At 41.0% G+C, this 26,128-nt stretch overlaps 1 protein-coding gene across 2 annotated transcripts in view; it reads left to right on the top strand.

Moving 5' to 3' along the window:
- The window catches only part of BICRAL (BICRA like chromatin remodeling complex associated protein), a 105,160-nt gene that overhangs the window by 25,165 nt on the left and 53,867 nt on the right, over nt 1-26,128 (top strand). For both annotated transcript variants that reach the window (XM_070456418.1, XM_070456419.1), the window contains exon 2: nt 3,617-3,882. The gene's annotated coding sequence lies outside the window, so the exon portion shown is untranslated. The remainder of the gene's footprint in view (nt 1-3,616; nt 3,883-26,128) is intronic.

The following is a 26,128-nucleotide window of genomic DNA, read 5'->3' as shown; positions in this document are numbered from 1 at the left end:
TGGGATCAACTGGGCAGTGGCTTTATGTGATTCAGGGAGACTGACTCTATCATTCACTTAATATGTAGCTGTCTAGGTAGAAATATGATGATTTCTTGCATTCTAACACATCTTGTGGCTTGGGTTGTTTTTCTTTTATCCTACAAGTACTGGTTGCAAACTTAGTATATATAAAGTACTCTGCTCGGCCCTTAGAAAATAAAAAGCCTTTGAGGAGCTCCTTATCCTGGACAGAACAGAAGAGAGATGCATTTGGTGGAATCATGTGAGATTGCCATTGGAAATTTACATGGGAAGGTTTCACACGATTTAACCTGACACATAACTAAAACGAGGTGATAGAATATCAGCCGAACATACTGACCTCTCATTATGTTTCAGGCACCATTCTAAACATTTTACATGCACTAGTTCCTGAATCCTTAAAATAACTCTCAGATGTGAGTACTATAATTATCCCTGTTTTATAGATGAGGAAGTTGACGCTCTGAAGGGTGAAGTGACTTGTCCAGAGCCACACACCTGGTGTGTGACAGAGATGGAATTTGAACCCCAGTCAATCTCAATACATAGCCAGTGCACTTAAGCCTCAGATTATAAGTACCTCAAGAGGTTCAAATAAAAGTACCGAGCTTATTTATACACATTGAGAACTTTTAAGTTTTTTATACCACAAACATTCATTGGGTATATCTCGGATTTCTGTGATCTGGACACATCTGGTCATGCATATCACCACTTAATCTCCGGTATTTGCATTCTCCCCGCTCTGAAAATAGTTAACGAACTGAGGGGAACACGTGGAGGAAGAAGGCAAAAAACAGCAACATTTCCACTTTTACTTGTTATGTTGGTTTTGAACCTGTTTATTTAGAGGTACAAACCCATGCTAGAGTATTTCAATTTTATCTTTCTTTTCCACCTGTGTCCAGTTGCCCTTCTTACTAGGTCACATATACAGATGAGCATCATAGGAGGGAATTTACACATAACTGTACACAATTAAAGTTTTTTGCATTATGGTCAAGCCATTTAAAGAACTTTCTTTTTTAAAAGTTTTCTAATCTTATATTCGGATACCAAAATCCTGTCTATATAAACCATCACTTAAAATTTTATGTACAAAGGCATATCCCTTATTTTAAATGTTACATTTTTTTAATTTACATGTGGGAAATTTTAAGAAGTTGTTTTTATTGTTAAATGATTCCAATTTGGTGTTATACCTGGTGAGTCTGAGATTCTCCCCACTGCTGTCCCAGTATTTTGTGACCCAAATATTCTAAATTAGCTTTGACAACTGGCAAACTAAATTTTCCCCAATGAGAAAGGATGGTCCCATCTGCCTATAAGCCCCTCTGCCAATGAGAGAGAGTGGTCCCCCTAACCACCACTGAACTTGGTTTTTATTGAAATAGCACAGACTGCTTGTTCCCAGGATCCTTTTTGGGACTTGAAGAGAGGGTGTGTTGGGGAGTCAACCAGGCCTGGGTTCCCCCCAGCTCTTCTTAGACTGATGACCTCAGGCAAATTATGAGAAACATTGGGAGACTCATTGGCGAAAATCTGGATAATGAAACATTATTCTGTGGGTTTGTGTGAAGGTTCAGGCAATAATATATACTATAAGAATAAAGTAGCTAGAATAATGCCTGGCAGGACTTAGTAGGCCCTTAATAAATGTCAGCTCTGATATTTGGGCATTTGTGAGAAAGCCCACAGTGCTCTATCTTCTTCTGGAGCTCACCTCTTTGTTGAGTGATTTTAAAGTCAGATTTGTATTTTTTTAGGGGTTTTGGCCGACTAGGGAGAACAGCTTTCTGAAATCCATTAATATTTCATTGGAGCTGTGAACCAACAGCTGTAAAACTTGCTTGGTGGGCCCTAATTGCAATGAATAATCCATGGACTCCTTTGAAATGTAATTCTTCAAAATGTGTATTATAATTAAATTCCAGCCAATCCAAAGGCACTTTAAAACAGGTTTTAAAATTTCCCAAGCCAATTAGAAAACTGGTTGGTTCAACTGTCAAGTGTAGAGAAATAATGCTAATTTATGCAAAGACTTCAGTTCCAGGAAGACCTTGGCTGAATGTGAACACAACACGTATCTTCTGAGAAAACACCTCCATGATACTATGTGATACTAAATCACTGACTGTATTTATTAAGGCCAGTCTAAATACAAAGCACACATTGTGAATGACAGAGTGGCAGTTACTTGAACAAGATATGATTTGTTTTTTGAAGAGATCTATCTTGAATATGACAACATTGTATACCAACCTTGACATTATTTATTTTGTACAATAAAATAGCATAGTTACAGTATCCTTATAAAAGCAAACATGGTATGCTACCATTATGGTTTTTAATGCTCAGGGGATTTGTATTAGAAACTAACCAATTTCACTTAAATAATTTAAATCTAAGGATAATTTTAGAACTCAGTATCTGGGGGATATGAGTTTGAGCTTTCTATCAGCAGAACCCCATTGCTATATGTATTATAAACTAACTTAAAATAATTTTAAAGTATTTCTGGGGCCTACATATGTATTTTTAAAACTCTGAATTACATTTTTGTAAAATCCATCTTTTACTTTGATATTTATTTAAAATAAAAGACAACAACCCCCCCCCCCCCGACATTATTTTTGTGGGCATTTACAGGAAAAGTAAATGTAATTAACCTAAACCACCGAGGCACCTACTCCCAATCCACACTGTCATAATTAACATTTCTTTAAGTGCTCTGGATGCTGGATGGTTATGGAGACGTCTCAATTTGAGATTAAATATGGGTGGTAATCATGCTTGGATTACAGTGTTAAAAGGCTAGGTAGCTCTCTTTCTCTTTTTTTAACCTATTCTATTTCAATGGATGTTTGGGTAGCTCTCTTTTTTTAAGACTGGGGATCACATCGTGAAAATTCCACAAATGTGACGATACAGGTATCTGCATAAAGAGTAAACACTGGGAACTGGATGTTTTAAGAGTGACTTACTTCCCGCCTCACCTTCATCTTGGCTGCTAAAGTGTTGTGTGTGTGTGTGTGTGTTTTAAATGTTGACATACAGGTTTACAGATAAGGTTTCACTACACTTCGGAATGGAAAGAGGGTGTTGCAAAGGAAAGCTTAGTAGAATTAAAAGTTGGAATGAATTACCAAATAAGTTAAAAGTGATGTTTTCGCTTTTGTTTTTTTAAAGCATAAGCAAAAAAGGATTTACTGGGACATATTCTAATTAGAGTTTAAACAAATATTGTGTCTTTTGTTTTTAAACTAACCCCCCTCTTGGCGCTCCCCCCGCACCCCCACAGCTAAAACTGGCGTGTGTGTGTGTGTGTGTGTGTGTGTGTGTGTGTGTGTGTGTGTGTGTGTGTGTGTAGGGCGCCTGCTGAGAATAGCACGCATCTCGTAGATCTTTAAAAAAAAAACAAAAAACCCCAAAAAACCCTGTTTCTTGAATAAACCACTACGTTTCTTGAGGTTAAAAAGAATCCCAAAGGAAGCAGGAATTATCAGCTTTGGAGTTTGATTTTTCTAAACAACAACAAAAAAAATTTTTTTTTTTAATTAAAAAAAATCCTAATCTCCGCATTTTTTGCTAGGCGAGAACCGAAGTTTGGAGGTAGACGAGCAGGCGAGCGGTTTGCCCGGGCGCAGAGCATGAAGGCCGGGCGGGCGCGGGGAGCGGGCGCCCGCCGCCCGGCGCGGGGGTGAGCGAGAGAGAGAGCGGAGCGCGTGTGGCCGGCGCCGCTCGGCCGGGAGCTCCCGCGCCCGCGCCCCGCGCCCCGCGCCCGCCCGCCGCCGCCGCCGCCGCCCCTGGTGCGATGGCGCAGAAACCCCGTTGACAAGGCACTGCTTTTTCATGACGGTGAGTTTCCCTTTGAGTGTATTATAATTTTGTGATAAAAATTTCAAGGAGAAAAAAAAAAAACACACACAACCTCCTTCCTCTGCCTCTTTCCTTCGGGGAGGGGAAAAGCGAGGGCGGTGGGGCTGGAGATCTATCTCCAGACAGACAGAAAAGAAAGAGGAGCAAATTAAACACCGAGTTGCCAAAACCAGGATATTAGGTTTCAGCCCAGAGAGCTATTGGCTAAGGCTGTGTTTTTTTTTTTGGGGGGGGGGGGTGGGTTTGTGGGTGGGTGATGGTGGTGGTGGGTGGATGTTTAATGGACACGGAGAAAAGGGGAATCGAGTGTTTATGCCTTTCCCAGCGATGCCCGGGCCCCGGGAAGACCAAGTTCAGTGTCGCGGGCGGGGGCGCGGGCGGGCAGGGGGCGGCGGGGCCGGGCTGGGGGCGCCTCGGCGGGGTGGGGGCCCTGGCGCCTTTTTTTTTTTCTTTTCCGCGGATGCAAATTTCTGGAGCGGGGAGAGGGAGAAGCCTGGGAAGGGGGGTGGCGTGGCGGTTGGTGGTGGGGAGGAGAGGGGAGGGAAGCCTTTTAATGACTCATTGATTGAGCCGGTTTAAAATTAGTTGTGTGCGCGAGTGCGAGTGTGTTTTCCGCCCCCCCGGAGCCGCCGGGAGCCGGGAAGGAGGGAGCGGGGCTCGGTGAGGGGAGGACGGGCGCGGCGGGGCCGCGAGCAGGGGGCAGGGAGGGCCAGGAGTGACGGCGGGCGAGGAAGAAAAATAAGCTTTTCCAATCTCCTCCCCTCGGTTCCCCCCGCCTCGTTTCTTTTCTCTCTCGGAAGCTCTTGGGTGTGAATCGCATTTTCTTTCTTCTCGGCAAAATGGACCCCGCGTCTCGAGAGGGGGAGGGGAGCGGGTGGGAGGGAGGCGGCGGGGACGGGGTTTATTTTTCATCCTGGCTTCCTCCTTCCCGGCGCTTGTGCCGCCGGCCGCGGCGGGGAGAGCTCGGGGCCAGCCGGCCGCTCCGGCCTGGTTCCCGGCGCGCGCGCCGGGGCCGGCCGGCCTGGCCCTTCCCCGGTGGCCTCGCCGCCTGGGCCGATGCACCGCCGACGACCCGCGGCCGGGCCCGGACGAGCCCTCGCGCCGCGCGGAGGACCGGCGGCCCAGCCGGGCTCCTCCTGCGGGCCCCGCGCGGCCGGTCCGAAGAGACGAGAGGCTCGGTGGCACTCTGTTTCGGCTGAGAGTGCGCGAGCTCATCGCGCTCCGCGCCCCCCGACCGGCCGGGACGCAGGCTCTTGCGGGGGTTGTGCGGGGCGGGGAGGAGGGGGCGGTTGGAAGGCGCTAAGATGGCGCTGGGCCTGGCCCTTCGCCAGTGGTGGTGGCGCAGTTGCTCTGCGGGCGCCATCTTCCCCGGCGGCACGGGCAGCGCCCTTCTCGGACGGTTCGCCGGCCCGAGCGCTGGGAGGCCCGGGACGTGGGGGCCACGCTCCGCGGGCCGAAGTCTGTATGTGGGCCTTGGGTGGAGTAGTCTGGTCTTTCCCGGTGCCCCCAGACCCGAAAGAGTAGGCCGCCGGCTCAGAGCGGGAAGGGGTTGGGGACCGCGGCGTCTTGTTCCTTTTACCACTTGCCTTTGAGGGAAAACAGAGTCGGGCCTTGCAGCCGAGGGATCTCTCCTTAAACCCGCATCCCACCCCCAGCCCCAGTCAAGACTGGAGATGAAGGCTTCCCCATGTCTTCCTAGGGCTTGAACCTGGAAGACTTTGCTTTTCCTGGCCTGGCTGGGGGCAGATCATGGAGGCTTTCCCTTCGCCCTCTTCCACGTCATTTTGAGAGGAGAGTCAAACCCAGTTGCAGAATTGCAGGAAAAAAGTCGAGGAGAGTGTCTGTCTGCCTTCCAGTATCGTGGTTCTGTATGGGTCCCCTGCTAGTTTTCTTGGTTGTATTTTCACAATCCTGGACAACCTTTTCTCTGGTTGTTACATTTGTGGGAAGGTAATGGGTTCCAGTGGTTTGAAACTTCCTTTCTGTTACAAATGGTAGTAAATGACGGTAGTTTCTTAGACCGCTGATCTGAAAAATTAAACTCGCTTTGAAACACCCCGGATACTTTTTCCTTTCAAAAAAAAAGGGGGGGGGTACTGTTTTGGTTCATATCTTTCTAATCAGTTTAAGACTTTTCAGTTCCCCCACTTTTTGTTTAAAATGTTTCCTAGAAGCATTCATAAAAATACTTAGCTGTCTTGTAGTAGCAGTATAACAATGGGTGTGTGGGTTTTTAACTTTGTTTTTGTTACTGAAAAGATTTTTGGGAGGAGTCTGTAAAGCTCTGATCTTTTTAGGGGTCTAGATGGAAAGTAAATAGTTAATTTCTAGTGGATAAAAGTAACATAGTGGCACCGTTAGGTATGTCCTTGTGTTTACAGTCACTGTGGTGGATGCTTTTAGGCCCTTTAAGACCTACCCTGTGCTGAACACTGTCGTTTGCCAGGAACTGTGCTTGGTGTTTTTTAATTCCTATTTATTATATCAGCCCTGCAGTATTGGTTTTTAATATCTACTTACCAGGGAAGGAACTACTAATGTTTGCCAAGATAGTTGAATTGTTCACAGGCTCAAAGTTTTAAGTGATAGAATTGACAGTGGGTCCCAGAAGCCCTATTCTTGGCTCTGTATCTAATTTCCAAATCTGAGCATCAGAATCAACTGGTGAGATGTTTTTAAAATGCAGATTTGTAATATCCATTATTGGTTAGGGACAGTTGGGGTTTTTCAAATGGTCTGATGTATTGGACACTCTCAGTTTTAAGTTTCTGACTTTCCATTTCTTGATGCTTGTAACTCCCTCCAAAAATTTTGAAATTCTTGCTCATCTAGGATCGCCTGGATCTAAATATGTAGGACTCTGTGTTATTCCAAGCTCTCCAGGCGACTTCATTGTGACCCAGAGACGTATTCAGAACATCCCTGTGTTAAACTATGCACTGTGCTGCTGGCTATCTTTTGAATTGGAACATGAGACTTGAGGTTCATATCATTTTGAGTTTCAGCATAATTTTATTGCTTAACGTTATTTTTATTTTTTGCCTCTGCCATTTATCAAAATGTTGAAATGATTTCCTTACAGAAAGAAATCTTAGGTATCCCAAGACTTTGAAATCTTAGTACATTTTAAAATACATATATAGCTTCATTCTCCTGAGAAGTTATATAACATACTGGTTTCACGTCCAGCCAGGCCATCTAATTTAGTCAAGATAGCTCTGGAACAAAAATAGAATTGAATCTAGGAAATACAGAAGTTAGAAGTAGGATAGAAGATATCCTGAAATCAAAACCTAGAGATAAATCCTTGAAAGAACGAGTTCTTTTCTGAATTTTAAATTGAGAAGATATTTCTTGCATTTTGGAAAGTAGGATGGGGAACTTATTCTAAACATGAGACTTGGTAGGAACAGAATATGCGTTAAGAACACGGTAGGTTAGAAAGAAACATCCAGAGCAGATAATGACTAGCCAGCCAGACCAAAATGAGAGAACCAAGTCAGGAAATCATTAACTTCTCTGGAGCAAAGATCACATATTTGAGTTATTTTGTGCTTTTCTTTCTTCTGAAATCACTGTTGTGTTAAGTGATTGCTAGGGGGAAAGGTTGAAACCTTTGATGCAGGTGTCAGAGTTATATTGTTTTTTCTTATATCCACATTTCTCTGTCCTACATTTTAAAGAGCTTTGTAAGGGGCCACTGCGGATACCTGTGTGCAGTCCGTTGTCTAGGCTAGTGAGTGGGTGGAGTTCTAGTATTTGACTGTCCCATGTGGTTTTTCTCTGCTTGTTTTTCATGGAGTAAATGCCACAGCAATTATTTTGACTAAAATCCAGTAAAGCTTGAAGGGGTGGGGGGCGCCCGGGGCGGGGGGGGGGGGGGGGGGGGGGGCGTGGATCTAAAATCAGCCTGCTCAGAGGGAAAGAGTAGCTTTATTTTCAAGTAGCCTTCAGTAGAATTCAAAACAGACAAGATCTCTGCCCTCATGAAATTTGTAGTGTAGTGTGAAAAACAGGAAATAAGGAAACACAAATAATCAAGGTAATTAAGGATTAAGAAAAAAACTTATAAGAAGTTAATAAGCTGGTGGGTCCAAAAGAGTGTGTTATGGGGGAAAGAGTGTATTGTTTTGGCTAGGAAGAGTCAAGGAGTGTCCCTGTGAAAAGGTGACATTTGAGCTAACACTTGACACATGAACTTGTGTTGGCCTTGTGCAAAGCTGGGGAGACATTCCTGGCCTGGGAACAAGTACAAAGCCCTGAAAGGTCCAGAAGGACAGGAATGTTGGAACAGAAAGAAGCAGGAGGAGAATGCAGTGAAATGGAGTTAGAGAAGTTGTGCAGGGCCTCTTAAGACATACAGGGGCTTGGGGATTTTATTTTAATGAAAAGGAGAAGTTATTGTAGGGCTTTCATTAGGGGAGTGATATGTTTTTGTTTTTAAACATCACTGGCTGCTCTGTGGAACAGAAAGCAGAGAGGGCAGTTAGGGAACTACTGCAGTGGTCAGCTCAAGTTTGACAGTATCTTAGGCAAGTGCCATGGAGATGGAGCAGAGCAGATGGTGGGTTTCAGAGAGATTTTGGAGGTTGAATCAAAGAGTATTTGCTTCATGGGTTGTCTGTGGAGGGACAGGAGGAGGAATCAAAGGATTCCTTCAGATTCCTGGCTTACGGCCTGGTGGCTGGTGGTGCCAGTTGCTTGTAGAGAAGACTGGGAGGGGTGGGTAACTAGAGATCTATGTGGAACCCGTTGGATGTCTCACAAGTGTTTCAGAAACCTAAGTGGAAAGTCAAGCAGGCGGTGAATGTTCAAGTTGAGCTGAAGGGAGTGGACATAAATTTTGAGAGTCACCAGCATAGAGATGGTATGTCATGGAACTGGTTGAGGTCATATGTGAGCATAGAAGACTTAACGATCAAGCCTGAAACTTTCCCGTGAGTGAAGTGGGTGCAAAGGAGACCGAGGAGGCTCAGCACTAAAGCAGGAGAGTGAATTTATCTATTTCAAGAAAAGGGAGTGGTCTGCTGTGCCAAATACTACTGAGAAGTTAAATCCTGAGGAGAGAAAAATTCCACTTGGATTTGGCGGTCTTGACAAGTAGTTTTAGTGGCACATGGAATGAAGGCCAAATTGGAATGCACTGAGAGAATGAGCCTCTTGATGAAAGTGAAAGAAGAGAGTGAAAAAGTTGGCTTAAAACTCAACATTCAGAAAACTAAGATCATGGCTTCACATAGTGATGATCACTATCATCACTTAGTGGCAAATAGATGGGGAAACAATGGAAACAGTGAGAGACAATACTTTTTGGGGGGGCTCCAAAATCACTGCAGGTGGTGACTGCAGCCATGAAATTAAAAGGTGCTTGTTCCTTGGAACAAAAGTTGTGACCAATCTAGACAGCATATTAAAAAGCACAGACATTACTTTGCCAACAAAGGTTTGACTAGTCAAAGCTATGGTTTTTTCAGTAGTCATGTATGAATGTGAGAGTTGGACTATAAGGAAAGCTGAGCGCAGAAGAATTGATGCTTTTGAACTGTTGTGTTTGAGAAGACTCTTGAGAGTCCCTTGGATCCAACAAGTCCATGCTAAAGGAAATCAGTCCTGAATATTCATTGGATGGTGAATATTCATTGGAAGCTGAACTGCCAATTCTTTAGCCACCTGATGTGAAGAACTGACTCATTTGAAGGGACCCTGATGCTGGGAAAGATTGAAGGCGGGAGGAGAAGGGGACGACAGAGGATGAGATGGTTGGATGGCATCACTGACTCAATGGACATGAGTTTGAGTAAACTCCGGGAGTTCATGATGGACAGGGAGGCTTGACGTGCTGCAGTCCATGGGGTCGTAGAGTCAGACATGACTGAGCAACTGAACTGAGAATGAGAGTGAAGCAAATGTGACCCACTTGTTGGGAAAATTTTGCCATAAAGCAAGGACAGAAATGGTACAGCAGTAGTTGGAGAGAGAGAGAGGTGGGGTCAAGGAAGCACATTTTAAAAACTGATGGGAAATAGAAGAGCATTTTCAATAAGCTACCGAGACTGTCTAATAGAGGGAGACTGACGCAGAAGAGAGATAAGACTACCAAAGGAGCAGAATTCTTTCTCTTTACTTCTCTTCTCTCCCTCCTTCCTTCGCTGCACTTTCGGGATTTTAGTTCCCCAATTAGGAATTGCCTCTGGGCCAAGGTAGTGAAAGCAGCATGGCCTAACCACTGGATCACTAGGGAATTCCTGCCAAAGGAACAACATTCTTCCGTAGGAGAAGAGTCAGAATACAAGAGGGTTTGTCTTTGGTGGGAGCAGGATGACTTGCAGTGTAGCAGGAGAGAAGGCAGAGAGGTTTAGGAATTGGAGGTGGAATACAGGGCTTTCTGTTTCACGGTTTCTGTTCTCTCAGCGGAGTCTGAGGCAGGGCCAGCATCTTAAAGGAGGAAGGGGTGTGGATGTGAGAGAAGGAGGACACCTCGCTTTGGACGGCAGGACAGTGAACTCATTGTGATACTCGATTGGGTGGCTGGGCATTGCTGAATGCCTAGGTGCACATTGCGGGGCGGGGATCTGCATTTAAGGTGAAACCAATCAGTCCAGTTAGTTGTGTGGTTTTCTGCCACCAGCTAACCACCACTGTTTATTACAAGCGAAGTAAAAGCAACCAGGTGATCAGTTCAACCAAGATTGGCATTTTTGCCCCCAGATGTGATAGGAAGAGAGATGCCAGGGATTCGAGGGTGGTTGCAAGGGGGTAACAGTGATGAACCAAGATAATGGGAGTGGGGGCCAAGAATTTAACCATGAAAATAACTTTTGGTTAGTAAAAAGTGACGTAATGGTAGAGAATTTCAGCTGGGGATAATGAAAAGTTCTGGAGCTGGATCGTGACTATAGGTTTTATTGGTTTGGCCCAAAAGTTCGTTTGGTTTTAAGTAAAAAAAAAAACGTGTTTTTCATTTTCACTGAGAACTATTGAACAACATACTCAGAATGAACTTTTTCGCCAACCGAATATAATAGTGTGTGTGTACCTAGAGCCAATGAAGTGTACACGTAAGTGGTAAATCTTGTGTGTTTTACCACAATTAAATGAATTTAAGAGTTCCCTGGTGGTCCAGTGGTTAGGACTCTGTGCTCTCAATGCTGAGGACCCAGGTTCTATGGAAGAAAGACTTCGAAATCATATCTCAAATTATTGAGAGTTAAGAGACAGTAACTCCTCTTATCATGGTCCCAAACTTGAGTAGGCGAAACAATCATCTATAGACAGAGCTTCTGGAGTAGGACTGAGAAATCTTACGTTTCCCCGTTCACCGACTTTCTCTAAGCCTTTAGCAGAGCATTTAAAACAAGCTGGGCACTCAGTAAACATTTGCTGGCTAACTACTTAGACAACCAGGTAGAACAGAATGATGGGAACTAAATAAAAACTTTTTTTAGAGATAGAAATCAGCAAGGACTTGTAGTACATTCTGATGGCTGTGGGTGAGAGGAAAGTCAGGTTAAAGGGAGAGGGAGAGAAATAAGGGAAGGTCATTTTTTTAGAAATTCAGATAATACCAAGTGGAACTTTGTAGCACTCTCCTTAACCTCATTTTTTTCTGTTCTTTCCTCACACTGCTGTTACTCGCTTTTTCATAAGGTTCCTCTGTTCCCCAAATTGCCTACAGAAAAAGTAACTGTAAAATAAGAGGAGAGCAGGGTGGATGATAGGATTCAGAATAGAGGTCTTTCCTGAGAAGATCGCAAGGTCATTTGTCAGAGGGCAGAGGCAAAAGGTTTTGAGTTTGAAGGGAAGAAATTTGCGAAATGTGTGAGATGTGGGGGAAGATGGAGGAAAGGAGTGGTACTTGGTTGCAGGGAGGCAACATGGATTAAACAATACACCAAATCCACCTGCATCGCATGGTTCTCTCATGACAGTAGTGTTCTAGAGTAAAAGTGAAAAATACAGTGGGGGAGGGGGTGGTTAAATGAAGGTGAAGTGGGAATGTAGACAGAGAAGAAAGGAGGTGTTGCCTTTAAAGGAAAGCCCTAAAAGGAAAACTGAATGGAATGGAAATGGGCCCGGAAGGCCGCTCTGCTGCGGCGGTTGTACATGCGTGGTGTAGCTCAGGAGGCCTCAGAACTGGCAGCGAAAATGGGATGGGGACGTGGAAGAAAGAGGTCTTGGGGAGAGGCAGCTAGGGGCCTGATCTTACCTCGTGTGTGCTTCCATTCAGGAAGAAACCTGAAACCTCACTGCACCGGATGTTTAACCCAGATTCCCCTTCCCTGTACTCCTAATCAACTCTGATTTATGTAGTTGTGTTTAATTATACATCTCTTTTTAATAAAGTTGGAAAATTGAACATTTTCTGTTTTTGTGGGTTCTTTGGCTTATCTTGCAAACACACTGAACATTCATTTTACCTGAAATAAAAATCCTGAATGTGAGGGAATGAGATATGAAAAGTATTGCCTTTCTATGCATGCTCAGTTGTGTTCAACTCTGCGACCCCGTGGGCTGTAGCCTGCCAGGCTCCTCTGTCCATGGGATTCTCCAGGCAAGAATTTCGGAGTAGATTGCCGTACCCTTCTCCAGGGGATCTTCCCAACCCAGGGATCAAACCCTCTTCTCTTAGCATCTCTTGCATTGGCAGGCAGGTTCTTTACCACTAGTGCCACCTGGGAAACCCACACGGTGGGCTTTCTAGGAAAGGCTTAGGCTTATTTCAGTTTTCAACTGAAATCCATGGTGCTTCCTAGTATCATCAGAAATTAAACATGGAGTCCCAACCTGTGATTAGAAAGAAAATAGGGGAAAGAGAAAGAATGTTGTTAAACCTTAATATTATTTCAGGCCCTGATGGGTGTTAAGTATTATAAAATCCTAAAGAACTCCCTGTAGATAGGTTTGTCTCCATTTTATAGATAATGAAACTGAGGTTTAGAAATGATAAATAGCTTACCCAAGGTTACGTTACTAAGGGGCAGAGGTGGGGTTTGAATATATACTGCATGTCCATACCTCATACAGTTTGCCATTGGTATTAAAACCATGTTGAAATTTTATCTACAAATGACTGCCTACAAGTTCAAATATTTTGAGGTCCTAAAATTAAACTTGGATGACCTTTGTTTCAGTAGGAGAAATAGGAAAAGGTAGTGTTTTGTTGATAATTAAAAATGGTGACCAAAAAAAAAAATTAAAAAAAAAAATGGTGACCAAAAAACCCAGAATCTTGTGTCAGTGATCAGATTTTAGGTCAGAGCTCCTTCTGCAGATAATTCAGTTTCAATTTGCATAGCATGGTGAATCAAACATAGGGCCCATTTTAGCTCTATACTTGGAAGCAATCAGATTATGAATCATATCTTTCACTAAACAAAACTCCTGATTGGAAGTGAGAACACTCAGAACCTTAATTAAACATGATATGGTGCTGCTCAAGTTGTTCCCTTGCTTGGAATGCTGTCAGTGTAATCATAGTACAGATTTGGGGGAAAGGATTTAAAATGTACAAAGTATGATTCACTCTATAAAGAAACATTCTTTTAAAGAGGCCATGCTGTAGGTTGAATTTAAGGCCAGTAAGATACTGCGTCAGAAGGATTTTTTCCTTTTCTTTTTGACTCTGAGGAAGCTGAGCCCTGATGGACAATAGTAAAAGATGATGAAACAGTCTTACTGTGGATGTTTTAGTTCGCCCCGCCTGACTCACGGCTCTTGGGCTTTAAATGGCTCCCTGTACAGTCTGAGGTAGTACCTGAGTTCTTCATGGAAGGCTAGAACTAACCTGAATTTTCCCTCTCCCTCATTGAGAACCAGCCCTTTCACTACTTACTAGTGGTAAGCTTAATTTGGGGAGATAGAGAATTTCAAAATCTTGTGGTAAGTGTAATATGGGAGAGACTTGCAAAATTTGTTATGTAGACTAAATATTTCAAACACAACTAAGGAATATTAAGACTGCTATTATATGTATTAAAATCACCTACCTTTAAAAGTTGTTTGCAGTGTATTTCAGATTTTTATTGTTTTTTTTTTAAAAAGATAATCAGTTTACTTAGTTTCTTATTTTTTATTTTAGAATTGGCATTCAACTCTCCTTAGAATAACATTTTAAAGTGTTATAACAATATAGGTGGTCTCTTGCATTGCAGACAGATTCTTTACATTTCATGTGTAGAGACTTATCCACACACACACACACACAAAATCAGGTTTTATTCCCTCCTGATTCTTGAGTAAAGGTTGTTTTGATGGTGTGCTTTTAACTTGGAAGTATTTCTCCTTGGATTTAAAATAAAAATGCTTCTATAATTAGATTTCTTTTAACTCTGGTATTTCCTAGAAATGCAAAGAAATATATTTAGAAATAAAAAGTAAGAATAAACTGACCTATTTGTATTCTGATTATTCAGATTTGTGAGAATCTTAGGATTGGAGAGATCCATGAGAGGCCAGCCCCTTTTCTTCAGGTGTGATCACACTTAATGGATGAATATTTTCACCTTGAGATGTTTGGAATTGTTTCTATCCATAAGCCTTGAGATGGCTTGCTGATCTATTTATTTTAGGTATTTCTTTTCACTTTACTGGTCTAGTTTAAAAGGTAAACAATAACTGATTTTTTTTTTCTTTTGTTCACTTCTCCCTCCAGCTACTGCCCTAATTCTTTGCTCCTCTAGGGCCCCCTCCCCCCACATTTTGAAAAGTATTTTACTTGTTTCTCTTTTTTATGTCACATGATATACTTAGAATAATTTTCTGTTACAACATATATTATGTAGGTAAAACAATCTGAAAGTAAATTTCCAAAGAGAGTACTCAAAGAAAAATAAAATTTGAGGAACTATGTTTGAAAAAGAAGGGTGGGGAGGGCCTTAACTTATCTAGAAATGTAAAATGGACATTGTGCTATGTGAAATGCCTGTGCATACCAGAGAAGATTTGTCTTTTTAGTAGATTTTATGAGTACTAGATTATTACTGTACAGTCTTTTTTCTTTTGCACTGTTAAAAGTCTAAGCTTAAATTAGCTATATAATCAATTAAGAAATTACCAAAAGTCTTGCAGGGGTCTGTTTACTTATCTTCCCACCAATATTCACAAAATGAATTGTGCATATGCTATAGTCAAGATGACTGAAAAGATAGGGACTTCCCTGATGGTCCAGTGGTTAAGACTCTGCTCCCAATGCAGGGACCTTGGGTTCAATCCCTGGTCCGGGAACTAGATCCCACATGCCACAACTAAAGATCCCTTGTGCTGCAACCAAGACCTGGCGCAGCCAAGTAAATAAAAGTAAATAAATATTTGGATTTCCCTTGTGGTTCAGTGGTTAAGAATCCACCTGCCAATGCAGGGAACATGGGTTCAATCCCTGGTCCAGGAAGATCCCACTTGCCACCAGGCAACTAAGCCTATGTGCCACAACTGCTGATCCTGTGTTCTAGAGCCGGTGAGCCTCAGTACCGGAAGGAAGCCACCTCAGTGAGAAGCCTGTGTCACAACTAGAGAAATCCCATGCACAGCAGACACTTAGGCAGGCAAAACCAAAAATAATTTTTAAAAAATGACTGAAAAGATCCTAAAGTTGGCTAAACTGTTTTTTAACAATATGCATATTGGATATGCAGTGCAAAATGAACAATGTAGAGAGAGATGTTACAGTTTTCATGTAAATGAAGACTTTAGTTCTATATAATAAATTGTTTTATAGGACACATTATCATTATAATTTAGATGTTTCCCAACTAGAACTGATACTAGATAAAAAAATATGCCATAAAACCTATTTGACATTAACCTTTTAATTTTGTGATATATTACATAAATTCTTGACTCATTATTTAAAATATGTTCTGTGTTCCAAATTACTATCCATTTAAGGCCTACATTTTCTTATCGATTTTCTGTCTGGATGATCTGTCCATTGATGACAGTGGGGTATTAAAGTCCCCAGCTATTATTGGGTTGCTGTTGATTTCTCCCTTTATGTTTGTGAATATTTGTTTCTCATACTGAGGTGCTCCTATGTTAGGTGCATATATAATTGTTTCATTTTATTCTTGGATTGAACTGTTGATCATTATGTAGTGTCTTCTTTGTCTCTTATAACAGTCTTTGTTTTAAAGTCTTATTTTGTCTGATATGAGTATTGCTATTCCAGCTTTCTTATGAGTTTCATTTGCAAGGAATACCTTCTCCCATCCCCTTACTTCAGTCTGTAAAGTCTGTGTCTTTTGGTTGGTGCATTTAACCAATTTACATTTAAGGTAATTATCAATACGTGTGATCCTATTACCATTTTCTTAACTGTTTTGGGTTTATTTTTTTTTGTAGGTCTTTTCCTTCTCTTGTGTTTTCTGCAAATTACCCTCCTATCCAAATGTGACCTTAAGCTTGGCTCTCAGGAATGTCTTCAGTATATAATATACATGGAGGTCACAAAGCAAATAATTTGTTTTCAGAGCATGACACAGATTTGGTATGTGTATATGCATTATCTGTACATACCTTTAAAATATCTTATACCCTTTTAAGAGTAATCTAAAATATTCTGGGAATTTTCTGGCAGTCCAGAGGTTATGACTGTGCTCTCACTGCCAAGGGCCATGGTTCAACCATGGTTCAATCCCTGGCTGGGGAACTAAAATCTCACAAGCCACCTGGTGCAGCCGAAAAAAAAAAAATTAAAAATATTCTTTTTTTCCCCTTTGCTTTCCAGGATGTCTCTTTTCTAAATGGAATGTCATGTTTTGAAAGGTTATTACTATAACTATCTATCCCAGGAGAAGAAGGCACTGTACTGATAATTCATCATCAAGTATTTATTAAATGCTGATTTTGTACAGGGCAATTGGAGGGGATGGGAACACATGATCTAGGTGGGTGGATAATAGATACATGCAGAGAAGAAGGAAATGGCATTCCACTCCAGTATTCTTGCCTGGAGAATCTCCTGGACAGAGGAGCCTGGCAGGCTATAGTCCGTGATGTTGCAAGAGTCAGATACAACTTAATGACTAAACTACCACCACCACACAGCGGTATATGATAAATCCCAGATGCCTGATAGAAGTGAGAGCAAAGGAGAGACAGCCTTTGACTAAAGTGATGAGCAAGTCCATCCATTCACTTGTTCAGCAAATATTATTGAGCAGCTAATATATTCCAGGTGCCATTCTAGGCTCCAAGATGCCTCAATGAGCAGGGCCCTCTTGAGAAGACAAACTATACACCTAGATAAACTTTGTAGTGAGTCATAGCGGGGGGAAAAGAAAGCAAGAAAAGAAAAATGTGGAATGCTGGGGGGATGGAAAGAAGTAAGGCCTTATCTGAAGGAATGACATTCTAGGCGGAGAGCAGCCAATGCAAACGGCCTGAGGCCTGGTGAGTTCAAGGCATGGCAAGTCAGCAAGGGCTAGAATCAGGAAGCGTTCAGAGATTTGGGGGTAGTGGGAACAGTTATATAGTGTGTTACAGGCATTCACAGTTGAGCACAGAAAAGGATTTTGGTTTTTACAATGAGAAAAATGGGAATTCATTGAACAGTTTTATGTTTTAAAGGGATTACTCAGGAAGTTGGAATGAGAATAGATTGTAGCAGGGAAAGCAGAGAGGCTAGGTTACGACGGCTCAGACCAGGGGGGCGGCAGTGGAGGTGGTGTGTGGCTGGGTTCTGGATCTCTTTGGAAGTATAGCTGATAGGATTTCTTGACAGATGGGATGTGGGGCATAAGAGAATGAGCAGTGAAAGATTACACATACAAAACGGCATTTGAACTGGAGCCTAAGAAATGTGTTGACCAGGAGAAGATGGCAAAGCAGAGGAATTCAGGTGGGAAAGAAAGAAATTGAAAAGTGTATGAAAATGATGAGACTGGGGAAACTTATTTAGATGAAGAGAGAAGTTTCTAGAAGAGAGAGAGAAAAGGAAGGCTGGGGTATGGGTGGGCGGACACTGGAGTAACATTTGTGAAATACACTCAGTGCAAGGCCACAGTGTTTGAATTTTTCTTTATGTATAAAAAAATAAAAATTTGTCAAGCAAGGCAGTTATTTAACGAAGAAAGAAAGAATCATTGTAGTTATTAATAGCTTTGGAACCAGACAGATGTGTATTCCAATCCTGGCTCTTTTCCTTCCTTTCTGTGCTGACTCAGTAAATTATGTAACCTCTCTGGGAGTCTGTGCCTTTGTTTCTCCCTCTGGATTGAGTTTTTACTTTGCAGAGGAAATTCACCAGAATTAGTTGTGAGGTCATGCATACAAAGGGTTAACAGTGCCTCACTCATTTGGAGCTTAGCTGTCCTGCTTTTTAAAATTACTGTTATTAAAAAAAAATAATGTTAAAGCAGTGTTTATTAGACTAGTCTGCTAACAGTGAATCAATGAGTGAATGGCTCCTTTAGAAAATTACTTTTTATCTTAAGTGAATTATCCCTGTCAGCCAGTATTGCCTTCCAAGACCTAGACATTGCCCCTTGAAATTCCTGTTAGTTGTCTAGTATTATATTTTTATCAGAACAGCAGGGCATGTTTTCCTCCCAAGCTTTTAGAGATCAAATATAACAAATTCCCCTCTTGACATTTTCAGTTCAGTTTAGTACAGAAAAGACTGAGAAATTTACTAGTAGAAACCTGACGTCACTTTAAAATCCACTTTCCAAAACTCAGTGTCCTGCAGAACACTGGTCTGCAGAATGCAGGTTTAAAAAATGCTGGGAAAGTTAAAAAAAAAAAAAAAAAGGCATATAGTATTAGTTCAGGCTGCCATAGCAAAATACAGTTAACCTTTGAACAATGTGGGCTTGAACTGCATGGGTCCACTTATGTGTGGAAATTTTTCCCCCCCTGAATACATACTGCAGTACTCATGATCCACAGTTGACTGAATCTGCGGATGCAGAGGAACTGTCTATGTAGGGGACCCAACTATAAAGTCATGTGGATTTTCAACTGTGCAGGTGGTCAGTGCCCCAGACCTTGGGTTTGAGGGTCAACTATATCATAGACTGGATGTCTTAAACAGCAGAAACTTATTTTCTCCTATTTCTGTAGGCTGTGCAATCCAAGATCCAGGGTGCCAGCCAATTCGCTTGCTGGGGAAGGCTGCCTTCTTGATGTCCTCACATGAGCCCTGGACTCTCTTCTTACAGGAGCACCAGCCCTATTGGATTAGGGCTCTCCTCTCGTGAACTCATCTAATCTTAATTACTTCCTAAAGACTCTGTCTCTCTATTCAGTCACTTTAGAGCTTAGGGTTTCAACATGAGTTTTGGGAGGGACACAACTCAGTCCATGGCAGTCACTGCTAGGCAGTGGGAATCATAAGTGATCTTCATTTTCTTTATAATTTCAGTATTTTGCAGACTTTCTGCAGTTGAGGATGTTTGCGTGAAACTGGGTTCCACTTCTAGATTCCACTTATATGAGTTACCTAGAGTGGTCAAACTCACAGGGACAGAAAGTAGAATGGTGGTTGCCAAGGTCTAGGGGGAGGGGAAAGGGAGAGTTAGCATTTAATGGGTAGAGTTTCAGTTTTTACAAAATGAAAAAAGTCTCTGGAGATGGATGGTGGTGATGATTGCCCAACAATGTGAGTGTTCTTACCACCACTGAACTGGACAGTTACAAATGGTTAGGATGGTGAATTGTATGTTATGTTATTTTACCACACATATACACAAAAATTCTCAGCCCCTTCTCCAGAAGAAAGGACCAAAAAAAAAAAAAAAAGGGTAGCGAGAACCCCCGCCCCAAACTTCTAAAAAAATATTTGTAGCTTTTGGAGTTAAACAGACTGGGTTTACATGCTGTTTCTGTGTTGACCTTGTGCTCAGACATGGGTGTGCATCAGGACTGCCTCGATGGCTTGGTTAACACCCTGAGTTCCTGATCCAGTGGGCCTGGAATGGGCCTGAGAATCTGGATTTTTAACACACTCCCGTGTGATTGAGAAGCCTACAGCAAGTCTTGGTTTTCCCTGTTCAAATGGGTCTGAGAGCCAGTTGTGAGGCTTATCTGAGAGTACCTGATTCAGGAACTCTCAACATCAGTTTTAATCTCTTTTTAGCAAATTTTTTTGTTTGTTTTTTCCTTGAATAATTTATTTTTTTTCTCATGTATTTAAGATCATTTTGCACAAACATGAAGAATTAACTTGTTTTTAGAAATATATGTTAAAGTCTTCAAATATATGAGAAGCATGTAAAATTAACTTTGCTTCTTAGAAGATTAGGATTATTTCAGTCCAATGGCTAGACTAGGGTTGTCTTTGGAACTGATACTTAATATTCAACTTTTTCCTTTTCTAAATTATGCCCTTATGTATGTGTGTGTGTGTGTGTGTGTGTGATACTCTGGTGAAAGCAAGTGTTAATGGCAACTCCGTTCCCTTCATCCCCCCTTCCCATAAAAAAAAAATCCCATCAACAAAACCTTTTGGAAGCCATATGTAAATAATTATTCATACTTTGTCAGCTGTTCTTAACTCTTATGATTTCCACTTTGTGACTGTCCATAAAGACTAACAAGGGGCAAATGAGCCTGTAGGCCAGTGTTTTTCCTAAACTAAGTTCTATAAAAGAAAGTCTCTAGATGATAACTGTCCAGTAGATGGCCACAAGCCACGTATTATGGCCATTAGTGCTTGAAATGCATCAGTAGTGATGTACTGTAATTGTAAGTTCACACCAGATTTTGAAGACTTTGTATGAAAAAAAGAATGTAAAATATCTAGTTGAAATGATTATCTTAAGTTCTAAATAAAATCTTTAAAAATTTTGTCCAAATATTTTTTGAGTGTTCTGGACAAAATAAAACACAGTTGACCCTTGAACAATGTGAGGGTTAAGAGCACCAGCCTCCTAGCAGTCAAAAATCCATGTACAACTTTTTATCCCTCTAAACTTAAAATAACTTATAGCCTACTGTTGAATAGAAGCCTCACTGGTTAACATTCTTATATGCTGAATTCTTGTAAAGAGAAAGCAAGAAAAAAAATTATTAAGAAAACCGTACAGAAACACTTTTTAGAGTACTTTACTCTGTATATCCATATCATAAGTTTACAATATCTGTTCACAGATGAACTTTCTTGTCTGTCAATACCTGTATCAGTATTGTCTTATAAAATATAAAACACTGTAGATGTTACATGTCTTTCTTATCAGTTCAGTTCAGTTTCCCCATGAACCACAGCACACCAGGCCTCCCTGTCCATCACCAACTCCCAGAGATTACCCAAACCTGTGTCCATTGAGTCGGTGATGCCATCCAACCATCTCATCCTCTGTCGTCCCCTTCTCCTCCTGCCCTCGATCTCTCCCAGCATCAGGATCTTTTCAAATGAGTCAGCTCTTCTCATCAGGTGGCCAAAGTATTGGAGTTTCAGCTTCAATATCAGTCCTTCCAATGAACACCCAGGACTGATCTCCTTTAGGATGGACTGGTTAGATCTCCTTGCAGTCCAAGGGACTCTCAAGAGTCTTCTCAAACACAACAGTTCAAAAGCATCAGTTCTTCTGCACTCAGCTTTCTTTATAGTCCAACTATCACATCCATACATGACTACTGGAAAATCTATTCTTTCTAATATTAGACATCAAAAATGAAAAGAAAATATGGAAAAGATTTATGTATTTATCTGTAGGTATAGTGATTCATGCATTGGTAATGAAGAAGCAGCTATGTGATTGCTTTATGGTGGCCTAATGTCATTGGTATGATGACTTCACAGTAGCCCAGCCTCTATGCTAATGAATGAATCATTATCAAATGTTGATGGCATACGGTAACAGTCATATTCATAATACAGTATTGGAAACATTGTTATATTTTTCTTTAAAAAAACCCCACGATGATAGGCAGATATGCAGGTTCTCCCATTGCAAGAGAGAGAGGCATATTTTATGGTAATTATTTGAAAGCAAAGTTATAAAACAGTAAGAAAACAAACACCATTAACTTTGTATTAAATACCACTCACCCATGCCTGTGTAAGGATAGGCTATCCATATACAAGTCTTACATATGCTGTTCTACATGTATATATTTGTAAATGTATCAGAAAAAACCTGTGTATAAGTGGACCTTCGCAGTTCAAACCCATATTGTTCAAGGATCAACTGTGTATTAAAACAAATTACACTTAAAAAATTTTACTGCTAGAAAATTTTGAATCTCAAAATGTGTGCCTCTCACTCGTGCTCGTGGTGTTTCTGTTGGACAGCTCTGCTGCTCTCGACCCTTGGGAGTTCATGGTTGCTGGGAGTGAACTTGGGAGAGAACGGAGGGATCTGGGGCAAAGTCAATGGGGGAAACAGTGACTTTTAAAAAGCAGGTGATCTGATGTGCACATACGAGAAGGGTATGTAATGTATAGCATCTTCCAAAGTTACTTCATCATGGAGCCTCTTCCAGCCTTTTCTATTGAAAAGACTCCTCTCCCCCAAATCTTACATGGAAAAAAAGACTGTAAAATGTCAGCCACAGTGTTCCCAGAGCTCCTTTATCCAAGCCAGTTCTAATATATTTCTCCCTACTTTTCATAGTGATAGACTTACAATAATGTGCTTCACTTTTCTCAGCAAAAATTCCAAGTTGATTTAAAATTTTAGAATTTTAATTGATGGAATAGTGAGGGTTTTTGCTGTGGGAGGAAATGTTTTTTAAGATTTTCACCAAATCTCACCAGACCAAATGACATGGGAAACGTTGACAGAAATCAGACCTTCCAAGAACCACGTTTCCACTCACAGAGATGAGAAGCAGTATGGGCTTGGGAGTTAGAGATTTGAGTTCAAACCTCTTGTCCTGCTGCTTGTAAACTACAATGTTGGGCCAGTGTCTTACATTCTCTCTAAAAACAGGGATAAGGATTCATACCTCTCAAGACCATGTTAGAAGGATTAGCACTATGTAAAGTACATGGCAGGGGGAAAGGTACCTAATGTTAGCTGCTACTACAGTTTTTATTTCTACTATAGTTTTTATCACATCACGTCCCTTCATATATTAATAGTAATTAATATTTATATATTTATACTAGTAATAATAATTAATTGTAAAAACAAAGCTTGTTATTATTGTAAATGTCCATGCTAGTATATGTTTACTTTTATGCACATTGATAATGCTTTCTACAGTTTGGAAAATTATTTCAGAGGTCTTGCCTTTCCAATAAGATTATCAGTTACTTGAGAGCTGGGACATATATACTTGTGTGGGGTCTTTTATGTTTCTGTAATCCTGTACCCTCCCCTTCCAGCACATGCTTATTTAATAAATAAACAATCATTGAATCAAGTCATCATTACCATTAGTACTGTAAATTATGGTACTGCTTAACATATCATGCTATTTTAATGTACTTTCTTAAAGAAAAATTGTGATATTAATGATCTGAGAATCATTAACAAAATTTGCAAGCTTTCGTTAGAAGTTTAAGGAACAGTTAAATAATGACAGACCTTCATAGAAAAGTGATTTTTACTAAGTGAGGCAAAGTCGAAGAACTTAAAATATTTTAAGAGGTAAATAAGGTGTTCTACAGGCAAGACTGCTAAGACCCAATGAAGCCAGAAAAATTCATTCTAATTTGTCCAAAAGAGCAATATTGAATAATGGCAGTAATAGAGCTGAGTCTGTCGTATTTCAGAGTCTGTTCTATTTCAAATGACCCAGAAGTAATAGAAGAAGGTCAAACTAAATGAAAAGTCTTTACTTCTTTCCCAAGGAAAAGGGTTGTGTTGTAGCCACAAGTCTCTCAGAAGAAGGGACTGTGTTCTAAGCAGGTCATATAGTTTTCCCAACACCATTTACTTCTTTTGTTTTTTAAACTTTTTATTTTGTATTGGAGTATAGCTGATTAACAACATTGTAGTTGTTTCAGTTGAACAGTGAAGGGACGCAGCCATACATAGACATGTATCCAGACTCCCCCAGACTGCCTCCCATCCAGGCTGCCACATAACCCTGAGCAGAATTCCACGTGCTATGCAGTAGGTCCTTGATGGTTTATTTATTTTTTTTGTTTGGCACAAATGAGGTGTTTATTTATTTACTTTTTTATGGGATTTTTTTTTCATTTATTTTTATTAGTTGGAGGCTAATTACTTTACAGTATTGTAGTGGTTTTTGTCATACATTGACATGAATCAGCCATGGAGTTACATGTATTCCCCATCCTGATCCCCCCTCCCACCTCCCTCTCTACCCGATTCCTCTGGGTCTTCCCAGTGCACCAGGCCCGAGCACTCGTCTCATGCATCCAGCCTGGGCTGGTGATCTGTTTCACCCTAGATAATATACATGTTTCGATGCTGTTCTCTCGAAACATCCCACCCTCGCCTTCTCCCACAGAGTCCAAAATTCTGTTCTGTACATCTGTGTCTCTTTTTCTGTTTTGCATATAGGGTTATCGTTACCATCTTTCTAAATTCCATATACATGCGTTAGTATACTGTATTGGTCTTTATCTTTCTGGCTTACTTCACTCTGTATGAGGGGCTCCAGTTTCATCCATCTCATTAGAACTGATTCAAATGAATTCTTTTTAATGGCTGAGTAATATTCCATGGTGTATATGTACCACAGCTTCCTTATCCATTCATCTGCTGATGGGCATCTAGGTTGCTTCCATGTCCTGGCTATTATAAATAGTGCAAAAAAGACATACAGATGGCTAACAAACACATGAAAAGATGCTCAACATCACTCATTATCAGAGAAATGCAAATCAAAACCACAATGAGGTACCATTACACGCCAGTCAGGATGACTGCTATCCAAAAGTCTACAAGCAATAAATGCTGGAGAGGGTGTGGAGAAAAGGGAACCCTCTTACACTGTTGGTGGGAATGCAAACTAGTACAGCCACTATGGAGAACAGTGTGGAGATTTCTTAAAAGACTGGAATTAGAACTGCCATATGGTCCTTGATGGTTTAACTCGTCCATCCCAAACTCACTGTTTCTTCCCTGGCAGCTGTAAGTTTGTTCTGTGTGAGTCTTTGTGTTTTGTAAATTCATTTGTATCATTTCTTTTTAGATTTCACATATAAGGGATGTCATATGATATTTCTCCTTTTCTGTCTGACTTGCTTCACTCAGTATAACGATCTCTAGGTCCATCCATATTGCTGCAAATGACCTTATTTTGTTCTTTTTTATGGCTGAGTAATATTCCATTGTATATCTGTATTAATACTACATCTCTTTATCCGTTCCTCTGTCGATGGACATTAAGGCCCATCTTCCATGTCTTGGCTGTTGTAAACATTGCCCCAGCACTATACTTCCAGCACATATAACTGCCACCTTCAGGATGATGTGGTTTTAATTTCTAAAATCTTTTAATTACACTGGGTTGGCCTTAAAAAACAAATGTAGTATTTTCATTCTTAGATCTCCAAAGGCTGTTTCTAAATTACTTGACTCTCTTATGTGAAGGTTCAATAATCTATAGTGGGATAGCCCAGAAGTGAGTATAGACAAAGGTGTTAATTTAGATATGTGTTCAATTCCAAATATTCATGTAAAAACTGGAAAAGTTAATGATTATGTGACTATTTTCTGCATTGGACATTTGGGAGAATGAAGATACAAATTTTGACTAAGCTTTCCAGAAAAAAAAACAAACTTGCGAGTTATCAGATGGAACTTGTAACTCACTCTGGTCCAAGACTGAGAATGTTGATGGTCTTTTCCACTGCAGTGTCAGGCTTTTTAAATTGTAAAATGCATTTCTGTTGCTCTCTGCTAAGCTTGCAGAAAACTAGGTTACTTGACCTTCCTCCCTCAGAGAATTCTTTGATAACTTTGGTGATAGTGAAGAGTGTCCTTTCTATTTTGTGGAAATTGACAGCTTGCTGCCACTATCCTGTGTATCTGGCAGCACCTTCAGCATCTTTATATTGCAAAAAAGTACAGTGTGTAGAAATGGCCACTGTGTGCTTAGCAAGTATAAAAATATCTTGTGAATTATATTCAGATGTTCAGAATCCCATTGTGTTTGTTACTGGATTGAGTTTATTTGTTTCACATGTTGAACAAACTGTCTTGGACCCCTGCAATGCAAGGGCTCCATGGAGTGACCCCTAAAGGATCTATGGGTAGAATTGGGAAGAGGGAGGCCCATGAATTTGGATATGAAAAAAGTCACATTTTAATTGGTCACATGGGTCCTCTCCATCCCCCAAAGGAAGATGAGGTAATCTGCCACACAG

This window comes from Odocoileus virginianus, chromosome 27, assembly GCF_023699985.2.
Source record: "Odocoileus virginianus isolate 20LAN1187 ecotype Illinois chromosome 27, Ovbor_1.2, whole genome shotgun sequence".
Classification (NCBI taxonomy): domain Eukaryota; kingdom Metazoa; phylum Chordata; class Mammalia; order Artiodactyla; family Cervidae; genus Odocoileus; species Odocoileus virginianus.
The sequence above is the reverse complement of the archived record's forward strand: the minus strand, read 5'-3'. Positions and strand labels throughout refer to the sequence as shown.